At 48.4% G+C, this 13,546-nt stretch overlaps 1 pseudogene; it reads right to left on the bottom strand.

Moving 5' to 3' along the window:
• Window positions 1-7,593: 7,593 nt before the first annotated feature.
• On the bottom strand, window positions 7,594-7,722 carry LOC143925806 (U2 spliceosomal RNA; annotated as a pseudogene).
• Between the last annotated feature and the right edge of the window lie 5,824 nt (window positions 7,723-13,546).

Genomic DNA, 13,546 nt, shown 5'->3' with positions numbered 1-13,546 from the left:
TCTTGTTTCTCTATTTCTGAAAGGATTTCGTATACTCTTGACATACAGTGCTTTACTTTTACCTTGGAATTACAGAGTTTTTCTATTGGTGTTAAAGTATTCTCGTCCCTTATAGGTTTTGGGATTGAATCTGTAGGTATTCCCATTGTTTTAGATTTTGCCATCTATGCTTCTTTATTATTTCTTGTTTTGACATTAACTCCCCTCCGCAAGTGATATCTTTTAATTGTGCATTTTTCATTTGTTTGCCTAATTGTGTGCCCCTTCCTGGAATAAAAAAAATCTGTGCCCTCTAGTCGAATTAATGGGGAATTATATACCCATTTATTTCTCTGGTGTAGTGCATCCCATACTTTAAGTGTCGTTAACGTGATTTCGTGAGCCTTATTTCTAGCTATTCTAAATTTTGGCGGGATCCAAATATTTTTTTGTAATTGTGTACCTATAAGTGATTCTTCCATTTTTACCCATCTCTTCATTGTGCCGACGTTAGCCCACTCCACCAATCTCGCCAAAGTAATTGCAAGATAATATCTATAAGTGTCTGGTAGTGCCATCCCCCCGCTTTTTTTTTCCCTAGTTAATATATTATAATTTATCCTAGACTTTTTATTTTGCCATATAAATTCTAAAAAAAGTGTTTTTATTACTTGAAAGAAACTATTTGGGATATTAATCGAAAGCATTTGAAGTTTGTAGGTGATTTTTGGTAAAACCACTATTTTCAGCATATTGATTCTACCAGTCCATGAAATTGGTCCCTTGTTTATTTTCCTTAATACTGTTTTAATTTCATTTACTAGTGGGATGTAGTTAGCCTGATATAATTCCTGAACCGTTTTTGTTATTTTTATACCTAAGTATGTTATTTCTTTCTTTTCCCAGGTGAAGGGGAATGCCTGCTGTAATATCTTTTCTTCTTTATTATCTATGCCTATGTTCAATATAACGGTTTTTATAGGATTTATTTTAAAATTAGAGAGAGCATCGTATTCCTTTATTTCTTTTATTAAACTGGGCAAGGACAGACGTGGATTTGTTATATATAGGAGTATGCCATCCGCATATGCCGCCACCTTATGGTTTTCTCCCCCCATCTTAACCCCCCCCTATGTTCAGGTTCTCACGGATCTTTGCCAATAATGGCTCCAAAGTGATAACGTACAGAAGGGGCGAAAGTGGACATCCTTGTCTTGTCCCATTTAGCATTTCAAAAGCGGATGACATACTCCCATTTACTCCTATTCTGGCTGTTGGTTGTATGTATAGATTATTTATCCATTTCAGCATCTTTGGACCCAAACCTATTTTCCGTAAAGTTTCTGTTATAAAAGACCAGTCTACTCTATCGAATGCCTTCTCGGCGTCGATTGATACTAATACCATTGGGGGCTTATTTTTCTTATCTTTACCTATAAGTAGCAAAGTTCTCAGACTATTATCTCGTCCCTCCCTCCCTGGGACGAATCCTACCTGATCCCCGTTAATTAATTCCGGCATCAAATTTTTTACTCTTGTTGCTAATACCTTCGCATATAGTTTTGTGTCCACGTTCAACAACGCTATAGGCCGGTAATTAGAACAAATGGATTTATCTTTGTCTGGTTTTGGTATAACTACTATATTCGCCAATAGCTATTCTTTCCTCATACTTTCTTCCTCACCCAGATTATTCCAGTATTTACATAATTCTGGAACCAATTGCTGCCGGAATTTCTTATAATATCTAATTGTAAAGCCATCTGGGCCTGGGCTTTTCCCATTTCGGTGATTCCTTTATTGTTTTGTAAATTTCCTCTGGGATAATAGGCTCGTCCAGGTTCTTGGCCATTTCTTCTGTTATTCTAGGTAGGTCTAAAAATATCTATCAAGGAAGGTGTAATGTGTTATTAATCAACATTCCTAAAAGATCATAGAAGACCAATTGGCCAAATAAAGGAAAGCAAGGAAGAACAGCCCATTTTAAGTTACAATGAGGTGGGTGAGTATGATATGGGCTTAGAACACATTAACCGTAGGGGTGGGGAATTTAGGAGGAGGGGAGGTGGGTGGGGTGGAAGGATTTTTTTTAAATGATTGTGTTGAGGTTTATATGTATCCCTGAGACTCCAGCTTGTGGCACAGCAATCAAAGCTTATTTTATAGGCAGAAGGAAGTCCAGGTTTTGTTTAACCATGGCCCTTAAGCCTAGTGCTGCAGGTCACTGTCTCCCTGTAGTGTCCCTCATTCTCAAGTTCAAAAGTTGGGAAGTATGCAGTATGCATGTGCAGAAGTTACATCATCAGTGACCAATGGCCGGGAGGGGCACTTAACCTGGCATAAACCAGGGAAAAGATGGCAGTGGCTGTGGACAGAGTGGTAAGAGGGAGATCTGAACTCTCCGTGCTGGAGAAGGACAAACACAGTGGTAAACATGCTATAATGTGCATGATGCCTATCCTCAGCCATGCTACAGGTCTGCTTTAAACTGGCCCAGACTATTTCTAAAATGTATATGGCATTTTGTAAACTACTTAAAATAACAGGGCAATCTTTAATCACTAAAGCTGACCTCCAGGTGGATATAAAAAAAACATTTAATGCAGTTCTGTATACAATTAATTAAATTATTGTTTGCCTACAACTGCATAAGTATGTAAATCTGTCTTGGTAAGTCCCTGTCACCCCCTTCATTGTAGAACAATGAGCCTTTTGGCTCTGCTGCATGCAGACATGCTTACAAAACACATGCTGACAGGAGGACAAAGTAAAGTTGCTGACTAGATATGCAAGACCCAGGTAAAGTTTGGTTTGTGCGAGGTTAGCTAAACCAGTATACAGTGCCTTGCGAAAGTATTCGGCCCCCTTGAACTTTTCAACCTTTTGGCACATTTCAGGCTTCAAACATAAAGATATAAAATTTAAATTTTTTGTGAAGAATCACCAACAAGTGGGACACAATTTTGAAGTGGAACGAAATCTATTGGATATTTTAAACTTTTTTAGCAAATAAAAAACTGAAAAGTGGTGCGTGCAAAATTATTCGGCCCCTTTACTTTCAGTGCAGAAAACTCACTCCAGAAGTTCAGCGAGGATCTCTGAATGATCCAATGTTGTCCTAAATGACTGATGGTGATAAATAGAATCCACCTGTGTGTAATCAAGTCTCTGTATAAATGCACCTGCTCTGTGATACTTTCAGGGTTCTGTTGAAAGCGCAGAGAGCATCATGAAGACCAAGGAACACACCAGGCAGGTCCGTAATACTGTTGTGGAGAAGTTTAAAGCCGGATTTGGATACAAAAAGATTTCCCAAGCTTTAAACATCCCAAGGAGCACTGTGCAAGCTATCATTTTGAAATGGAAGGAGTATCAGACCACTGAAAATCTACCAAGACCTGGCCGTCCCTCTAAACCTTCAGCTCAGACAAGGAGAAGACTGATCAGAGATGCAGCCAAGAAGCCCATGATCACTCTGGATGAACTGCAGAGAACTACAGCTGAGGTGGGAGAGTCTGTCCATAGGACAACAATCAGTCGTACACTGCACAAATCTGGCCTTTATGGAAGAGTGGCAAGAAGAAAGCCATTTATCAAAGATATTTATAAAAAGTCTTGTCTAAAGTTTGCCACAAGCCACCTGGGAGACACACCAAACATGTGGAAGAAGGTGCTCTGGTCAGATGAAACCAAAATCGAACTTTTTGCCCACAATGCAAAACGATATGTTTGGCGTAAAAGCAACACAGCTCCTCACCCTCAACACACCATCCCCACTGTCATACATGGTGGTGGCAGCATCATGGTTTGGGCCTGCTTTTCTTCAGCAGGGACAGGGAAGATGGTTAAAATTGAGGGCAAGATGGATGCTGCCAAATACAGGACCATTCTGGATGAAAACCTGTTGGAGTCTGCAAAAGACCTAAAACTGGGACGGAGATTTATCTTCCAACAAGACAATGATCCCAAACATACAGCAAAATCTACAAAGGAATGGTTCACAAATAAACGTATCCAGGTGTTAGAATGGCCAAGTCAAAGTCCAGACCTGAATCCAATCGAGAATCTGTGGAAAGAGCTGAAAACTGCTGTTCACAAATGCTCTCCATCCAACCTCACTGAGCTTGAGCTGTTTTGCAAATAAGAATGGGCAAGAATTTGTCTCTCGATGTGCAAAACTGATAGAGACATACCCCAAGTGACTTGCAGCTGTAATCGCAGCAAAAGGTGGCTCTACAAAGTATTAACGCAAGGGGGCCGAATAATTTTTCACGACCCACTTTTCATTTTTTTATTAGTTAAAAAATTTTCAAAAATCCAATAGATTTCGTTCCACTTCACAATTGTGTCCCACTTGTTGGTGATTCTTCACAAAAAATTTAAATTTTATATCTTTATGTTTGAAGCCTGAAATGTGGCAAAAGGTTGAAAAGTTCAAGGGGGCCGAATACTTTCGCAAGGCACTGTATAGTCCATAAACCCAGAACAGAAGTGCTGAACCATATTCTACACTATGGGAGCCTAAATATTGCTATATTTTTCTTCTTTTTTCATTCAAGCAAATTGTCAAGCTAATGTTAATGCAGGGCATGAGTAGATTGGCACTGCCATGGGGTATGCCAGTAAAAATTTAAATTGTGAAAAATACCAGGAGTGGGTAAAAAGGCAAGTGGCTTAAAGGTCAAGATTGGAAATACAAAAATCCTTTAAATTACATGCTTGGGGTATGCCTTAAAGCAAATGAAGTTTCCAAACAGTAATATGTATTCCTTTTTAAAGTGGTTGTAAACCCACAAAAAAAAAACCTGCAGGACAAACGCATAATGAGCTAGTATGCATAGCAGCACAGTAGATAGAAGTGTAATGGGAACTCTTATTCATAGTGTACAGTAGCACTAACCCCCAAAGGAGCTGCTAGTTTGATTGGGCTTACCGTTACCTTCTTCTCCTCGATTTGTGTCTAGGGGTTTCCCATGGTAGATGGCCCAGTAACTTTAGAGACTGACGACAGATCCACATAAAGGGATTTTTATTTGCAAAAACGTAGTCAACAAACAGCATCTTAAAATAGGATCAGAGGGTTAGGAAGAAAGTTCAGGTACTCTTAGTGTCAAATTCAATAATGAAGGACTTGTTTACTTAGACTAAATCCAGAGAATAGCCATTCACAACTGGATGTTCACTCAAGTTGGATAGTCCCTCTCTCACAAGGCCTAGCAGCCAACAAGGTGCTTTACTCAGTAACACTGCCACAGACGTTGTTGTAGAACATACAGGAATAAGTCTCTGCCACAGACGTTGTTGTAGAACATACAGGAATAAGTCTCTGCCACAGACGTTGTTGTAGAACATTCAGGAAACTAAAACTTGTAGAACACTTGTGTGATACCTGGACCTTTCAGCCAGCTTGGCGATACCCATGAGACTGGATTCTCTTAGGTACTTCAGCCCCACCAGGCTCTTGCAAAGAAGCCAACCCGTATGTGGCCTTCTTTTGAAGAGTCCTCCCCTGAATAACTACGAACTTACTGGGCCTCTCCAACTACCAGAGACGGCACCAGAACACCTCGGAATCCTTCTTTAGTTTCCTTGCCTCGGGCTAGCCAGTCCTGAGACAATAAGTCGGGTGGATCCACACCCCAGGCCATATCCTTCCTGGGGGCTGGTCAGGAGGACCAGGACCATGTAGTCAGAACATACTTCTGGACCAGAACCCCAAACCACGTGACATCCGCATCTTAAGTACCCTCTCCCAGGAAGCACAGCAAGAGTGACACTCCCACTGGGTGGGCCCCGAGAAAAGGTAAACTTAAAGCACCCAACCAGACTGTGGTTCCAAGCCTGTCAGAAGAGACAGTGCCCCCTGTGGCCAGGCTGAACATCCTATAGTCCAGTCAGACTGATGTTAAGGTCCAAATTTGGAACACTTTTACCCAAACCAAACTTCAGTTTAGGTGCAACGTTAACTTTTAAGACATATAGAGCGTGCTCTTCAGGAGTCGGCGCTACAGTACAATATAAAGGAGTTAACTAATGTATGTGTGGAGAAGTGCTGCTTTTATGGAGAGTGCCGCCTTAACATCAGTTTTATGTATTGGCCTCTGTTAGCAACATGGGGCATAAGTGTGCACTCGCTCCCCATCCTCACATTGGTTTTGTCCATACACCCCTGGTACAGTACAAAAGGATACACTGTATTACCTGTGATGACATGATTATTTCATAACATTCTTCGCAAAAGCTTATGGATTAAAAGAAAACAATTTGTTGGGAATAGCAAATAGATTTGACTCAAACAAAGCCAGTTGACCTGATGTGCCGATCCTGAAACTTTTGGTGATTTTTGCCAAACATACGTACAAATGGCCCATGTAGTTTCCCTTTCTGGGCTGTTTAGTTTTGAAAAGTTTGGCGCTGATTTTTCCAGTCAATTTTTTATTTTATTTTAAAGTAGGGAATAGTGGTACTCTAAATAGCCTTACTGCAGAAACACAATCAGACAAAGGTATTACAAATTGACATGTGCATGCATGAAAATTTTGTTTCGTTTGGATGCATTCGTTAATTAAAGAATTTCGTTTCAGGTACATGCATTAAGTAAACCGATTTTTCAGAATTTGTTTAGTATCTTTGGCATTTGCTTTGTTTAATTTGGAATAGGTTGTTAAGGAATGAGTGGCCGCGGCATCCTTAAAACCATGGCTCATCTGCTGTCAGCGGAATTCCAGCATTAAAAAATACAGAAAAATAAAATAGCGTGGGGTCTCCCCCAATTCATACCAGGTTCTTAACTGTTTTTATTTACTTTTGACTTTTTTTGGTGAATGAGTAGGGGTACTTGTTAAGATTCCAGTAAGCCCCCTGCCAGCAGATCCCCACAACCACCAGGCCAGGGTTGTGGGAAAGAAGCTACCCATGTTGAGGGCATGTGGCCTGGTATGGTTCAGGGGGCTGCTCTCTTCCCCCCCCCCCCCCTCCTGGCCTGCCTGGCTACATGCCTGGATAAGGGTCTGGTAGGAATTTTGGAAGGGAACCCACTGCATTTTTTTTAAAGCCCTTGGTCTGTGAACACACTCAGACTTCACCCAGTGCAAAAAAAAGTGCACACCAATAAATGAAATATGAAACATGCACAGGGTTTACACATAGTCCTCCTCTGAAGAGAAAGGACCCTAGCCCTGATTTCCTGGGGTGTTAGGCTCCAGACAGGGACTGGAGTACTTCACTGGTCCATCTAGCCGAAACCAGATGAACCTGTTCTCTGGGAGGTCTGCCAAAACAGACCCACCCAAGTACTAAGTGGGGCTCCCCCGAATAAAAAATTCCTCTGGGCCTAGCAAAAAGGCCCGCTACAAAAGGCAGGTGTGAAAAAAGTGTGATGGTGCAGTGACCTAGGTGCCAGTAAAACTCAAAGTTCCCTACTCACAGTGAGAATTATGGCACCCCTGGACTGCCACTTCTTGGGCACATACATCCCAGACCAGTGCAGCTCCATCCATACCGGGTGCAACCTTTCCGGCATTCTCCAAAGAGGACATATTCCTGGCCGTCCGTTCATTGAGCAGTCCGGTTTTGGCTACCCCCAATACTAACCTTCTAGGCTACCATCACACCAGTGGATTTGCATAGCCACCGCCACCCCAACCTACTGCCATAGGCTGTGACAGTTAGCACAGCGCCTCCACTGGTAACTGATAAGAACAGATACTACACTTGATCTTAGCCAAAAGGCAGAGAATTTAATTTAAAATCCATATCAGACCCAACCCCATGAATTTTCTAATGCCGGCTTTTCTTTTGTTTAAATTCTGTTGTCAGCGGGGAAGCCTGCAGACAGTAGATGAGTCATAGTTGTTAAGGACACTGCAGCCGCCCGCTCCTTAACAACCAACTATTCCCAAATCAATTCAGATAATTTGTTACGTTGAATAATTCAAACATCCAAATGAAACAAATTAATTTTGTTGTTTCATTATACTTTATTTTGGATTTATTTATTTTGGATTCATTGAAATTCAATACCATTGTTTTTCGTAGATCTGGATATATCCGAACCTTGGAATAGCGAACATTTCGTATGAACTGCACATGTATAATTACAAATGTAAAATGTAAGCCACTAAGAAATGGATTGAAAATGTAACTTTGAGCAAAGCTCACCGGAAGTTAAACTTGCTATTAAGTGACATGGATGTCAGCCAAATAATCATCAGCTGGAAGACTTCAAATGCAGTTAATCAAAAGAAAGAAATTTGCTTGATTGCTCTGAATATATGCATAAGAAGCCAAAATTGGCCATTTTAAAGGCCATTGAGTCTTCTGCATCTAGTTTTTGCTAGTTTCTATTTTCTAGCTTTTTTTTCTAGTTTTGGATAGATTGACGGGATTTATTGCTTTTCAGGGCTCCATTATAGAGATTTTCCCTTACTTTTTTGTCCTACTGACAATGTTTTTTTTTTTGTACCAGACATTAGGTGCGGGAAAATCTGCAACAGGAACACAGTCAGAAATAAAGAAAGTCCCGGGAACGAGAAGGAGAGAAACCAGTGGTAGTGTAAGGACAGCATGACAGGGTGAGAAGGGCACAGGAAAGGGTTAAAGAAAGTGAATGGTGAGGAGGGGGGGTGGTTAGAAGAAGGGGTGGGTAGCCTTTAAAGGAGACAAACAGGAAGAGGAGGGGTAACAACTTTAGGAGCACGAGGAGAGGAGAGTTTGAGGAGAATTTGGCTGCGAGCTTTAGGTCAGTTAGCTTTTGTGTGATGGCTGCGTTTGAGGCCATCTTTGCCCAGCTACGTGCGGCTGCCGCCTGCCACGGACCAGAGTGGCTGGAGCGGCAGGTGGCGCCGCTTCTCAGGGACCAGGCTGAGGCTTGGGGATCGGCCACGCCACACGCCCGGAGGTCTCAGCCTCCGGAGCGTTTTTCGCCGGATGTATCCCCTCGAGCTGCCCGCGCGGATAGGAGCCCCCCCGGCAGGGACCCGTCAGGCCCGCCAGCGAAGCGCACGCCTGCTTCCGCTGGTACAGGGCCTGGACGGAATCCTCGTCTACAGCGGCGCTCGGTGGGCGGGGCTTCGGAGCGGGCTAGCCCCTCCCCCCCGCCCGCTCGGCGGAGATCTCCGGAGGATCCGGGCTCCCTCTCCCCTCCACGCGGGGGGAGGGGGAGGCCTCGGCGCGGGGCAGTATGTAACACGACCGCCGGGCCTTCCCCATCCCCGGCCGGCGGTTCAGATGGGAGGCGGCGTGGTCAAGATGGCGGCCGGCGGCGGCTGAGGAGCGCAGTGGCGGCAGCGGACGTCATCCCTGGAGGTGCCAGACAGACCGGTGATGCGGACGGACATCACGGTCGGAGGGGGCCTGGTGGACCTGCTACACGCTTGGCTCAGGTGGAGAGCGCGGAGCCCCTGCACACGCCCGTGGTCCTGTCCGAGGGGGAGCTGAGTGAATCCGACCATGAGGGTCAGCAGGAGCGTCCGTCGGGGGTGGAGGCGAGCGGAGCGGCGGCTGGGTCCTTCCCTGGTCGGCCCGGTAAGTCCATGTCTCTGTTATTCCCTTCTACGGTTCCTGTCATGTCTGGGGTTGTTGGGGGTGGTTCAGGGACCGGGGTGTGTGGGTCGGTGTCGGGGGGGTCCGCCGGGGTGCTGGTGGGACCGAGCGTTGTCGGGTCGGCCGCGGTGGGGTCCGAGTCGCAGCTGCAGGCCCTGTTGGGGGGACTGCGGGATTTGGTGCAGCGCTTTGCGCAGGACACCGGTGGGAGGGATGCACCGGCGGCTGTGTGGGGGCCATCTGCTGCGGGGGTGAGAAAGTCGGGGAAGTGCGGGCTGCGGCGCCGGCCGTGGCCGACCTTCCTGCGGTGGTGGTGCCCCCGGCGGCTGCTGAGGTCGCTTCGGCTGTGGCGGCGGGGGCTGGGGAGAAGGTGGCGTCCCCGGACGGCGGTGGTAGAGCGGACATAGTGCGCATAGCAGACGCGGCGAAATGCGAAGTATATGTCTGCTTTGAGGGTCCGTTGGGCTCGCACTTGAAGCCGGAGGTGCGGGAGAAGATAGTGAAGGGGGAGTACGTGGAGATTTTTTCACTGCTCCCCCTCGAGAAGTTTAATTTGGACAGGGTGAAACCTGACGATAGTAAAAAGGAGGATGAGGAGAAGCGGCGATATCGGATGATTCTGTGCACGTTCGCAAATTGGCTGCAGGCTTTCGCCATTATGGCCAGCGTCATTGGTGAGAAGGCGTTGTTCTGCTATATGGACGCCGTGGGGGAGGCGTACCGGGTGTACGGAGGCACTGCGTGGCTCCGCTACGACGAGCAGTTCTGTCAGAGGAGGGCCGTGCGGCCTTCGTTGCGGTGGGACCATAAGGACATAAGCCTCTGGATGAGGTTGATGTCCTCGGCGAGGGCCCCTTCCCAGTTTTTTCCGGGGGGGGCCGGAGGTTCCTCGGGACAGCCAGCCTCCAGCAAACGGGGACTCTGCTGGCAGTTTAACGACGGCACTTGCAAGTTTGGCAGTTCTTGCCGCTTCAAACACGAGTGCTCCGGCTGCGGCGGCTCCCACCCGGGTTCCCTGTGTATTAAAAAGGGGAAGGGGCGAACGGGAGATTTGGCTAACAAAAGGGACGACGCCGGTGAAGGGGGAAAGGATGGCGCCTTTCCTAAGTAGGTACCCGGACCGGGCGGCTGCCCGGCTTTTGAGGGAGGGGTTTGCAGAGGGTTTTCGGATCCCTAGTGCTGGAGGCGATTCCAGCGGTGGCGCGGAAGTTATTGCACCCGGGGGTGGTTGGGGCGAAATTGGGGAAGGAGGTGGCGCTGGGTCGTATGGCGGGCCCATTTCGGGAGCCGCCGCTGGCGGATTTGGTGGTGTCCCCTCTTGGGATGGTGCCCAAGAAGGAGCCGAATAAGTTTCGGCTGATCCACCATCTCTCGTTTCCGAAAGGGGGCTCCGTCAACGACGCGATTGACCCGGCGGCTTGTGCGGTGTCTTATACGTCTTTTGACGCCGCGGTGTCGTGGGTGCGCCGGTGTGGGCGGGGGGCATTGCTGGCGAAGGCGGACGTGGAGTCGGCGTTCCACTTGCTGCCGGTCCACCCTGACAGCTTTCACTTGTTGGGCTGCTGTTGGCAAGGCGAATTTTATGTGGATCGTTGCCTTCCCATGGGGTGCTCGATCTCGTGCGCCTTGTTTGAGACCTTCAGTTCGTTCGTCGAGTGGGTGGTCCGGGACGTTTCGGGTTTGAATTCGATAATTCATTACCTGGACGATTTCCTGTGCGTTGGCTCTGCCGGAACGAACACTTGCGCTGTGTTGCTGGCTACGTTACAACAGACGGCCCAGTGGTTCGGTATCCCGTTGGCTGCGGATCGATTCTGAGGCCATGGAATGCCGGCTCCCGGAGGGGAAGCTGGAGGACTTGAGGGCCTAACTTCAGGCGGTGGCCGGGTTGCGCAAGGTGCAGCTGCGGAAGCTTCAGTTGTTGCTGGGGAAGCTGAACTTTGCGCGCCGGATCATTCCTATGGGTAGAGTTTTTTGTCGACGTTTGTCGGGGGTTCGGTCGCCCACTCATTTCATCAGGCTGACGCGTGAACACAAGGAAGACCTGAGGGTGTGGCACACCTTTTTGGCTCAGTACAATGGCCCATCCCTCTGGCCGGGTGGGCCGGTGAGCAATTGGGATTTGGAGTTGTTCACTGATGCAGCGAGATCTACGGGGTACGGCGCGTACTTTGGCGGCCAGTGGAGCGCGGCTCCCTGGCCGGTGGAGTGGCCGGAGGCGGGGCTGTGCAAGAATCTGGTGCTGCTGGAATTGTTTCCGGTGGTTTTGGCGGTGGAGGTTTGGGGGGCAGCGTTCCGAGATATGAAGGTTAGGTTGAATTGCGACAACTTGGGCGTGGTTCAGGTCATTAACCACATCTCGGCGTCTTTCCTTCATGTCGTCCGGTTGCTGCGGCACTTGGTGCTGCGCTGCTTGGAGCTGAACATTTTCTTATATGCAGTGCATTTACCAGGGGTTGAGAATACGTTGGCTGACGCCTTGTCTCGTTTCCAGTGGGTCAGGTTTCGGGAGTTGGCGCCGGCGGCCGAAAGGGAGGGTGTCCCCTGCCCCAGCTGGATGTGGTCGATGGTCTGGGAGTCCTCGCTGGGTGGATCAAGCGGTCGGTAAGCGCCGCCACTTGGTTGGCCTACGGTAAGGTATGGTGTGAGTGGCGGGAGTTTGTTGGCCAGGTCGGCGGGGGTCCGGCTGCTGATGAGATGCAGATGTTGGTTCTCTATTTTGTGGCCCGGGGTCTGGAACGCGGTGTGTCGGTTTCCGCCATGGACCGGAAGCTGGCGGGGCTGGCCTTCTGGTTTAAGTTGCAAGGGTATGCGGACTATACAAAAGGCTTTTGCATTCGGCAGGCGATGAAAGGCTATCGTCGTGCGCAAAAACGGAGGGATACCAGGAGGCCGGTGACATTCTGCAATTTGCTGGAGTTGGTGGGTAGGTTGGGGTCGATCTGCTCCTCTGTGTTTGAGGCGTCTTTGTTTCGGGCGGCTTTTGCGCTGGCTTTTTTTGGCGCGTTCAGGGTTAGCGAACTGGTGAGTCCTTCGAGGACGCTCCCTGGAGGGATATTGGCGCAGGATGTGCGCCTGTTGGGCGATAGGGTGGAGATTTTGTTACGGCGGTCCAAAACGGATCAGGGAGGTAGAGGGGTGCTTGTATCGGCTGGAGGGGTCGCCGCTGTGCCCAGTACAGGTGGTAGGGGAGTTTTTGGGTGTGCGGCCCAGTGGGGACGGGACGCTCCTGGTTCACGCTGATGGGTCTTTGCTGTCAAGATTCCAATTTGTGGCGGTTTTTCGCAAATGCTTGACAGCGGCCGGCTTGGATAGCTCGCAGTTTGCCTCGCACTCCTTCCGTATCGGGGCGGCTACGGAAGCCGCTCGTTGCGGGTTGGACGAGGCAGCGGTCCGGAGGATAGGGCGATGGGATTCACTTCGTTTTCGGTCTTACGTTCGGCCGGAGCTGGCAGGGGAATAGGGCCCGTGGCCGGATGTGTGGGGGAGGTTTTCTGTGGGGTGTGTGTTGTGTTTGTGTCTGTGTGTTTTTCTTCAAGCCTGCTGTTATCTATGGTTTTCTATGTTGTTTCAGATGGATTCCAGATAGGCCTCGTGTGGATATTGGGGCACTCTTATGTGTTCCGGGGGGCCAGGCGGGCAGACATGCGGCAGAATGGCAGGCAGTTGGGGGTTCCTCGGGAGGAGGCTTGTGTGCGGTGGATTGGGAGGCCGGGCATGCTGTGGGGTAGGGTGTTACCGGAGGTGCTGCACGTGGCCCGCCTGGATAGGCCGCCTGACGTGCTGGTGCTCCACGTGGGGGGCAACGATCTGGGGGGCCGGCCGGCCAGGGAGCTCATTTGTGATGTCAAGTTGGATTTTTTGCGTTTGAGCACCCTTTTCCCAGGAATGCTAATCGTATGGTCCGACATTGTGGCCAGGACGTGTTGGCGGCTGGCCCGGTCCGTAGTGAGCCTGAATAAGACTAGAATTAAGGTGAACAAGAGAGTGGGCCAGTTTGTCCTCAGGAATGGGGGTTTGGTGG

Source organism: Lithobates pipiens, unplaced genomic scaffold (assembly GCF_037356315.1).
Source record: "Lithobates pipiens isolate NorthernLeopardFrog02 unplaced genomic scaffold, aLitPip1_a1.2 Scaffold_22, whole genome shotgun sequence".
Classification (NCBI taxonomy): Eukaryota; Metazoa; Chordata; class Amphibia; order Anura; family Ranidae; genus Lithobates; species Lithobates pipiens.
Note: the sequence above shows the minus strand (reverse complement) of the source record. Positions and strands in the feature narration are given on the sequence as shown.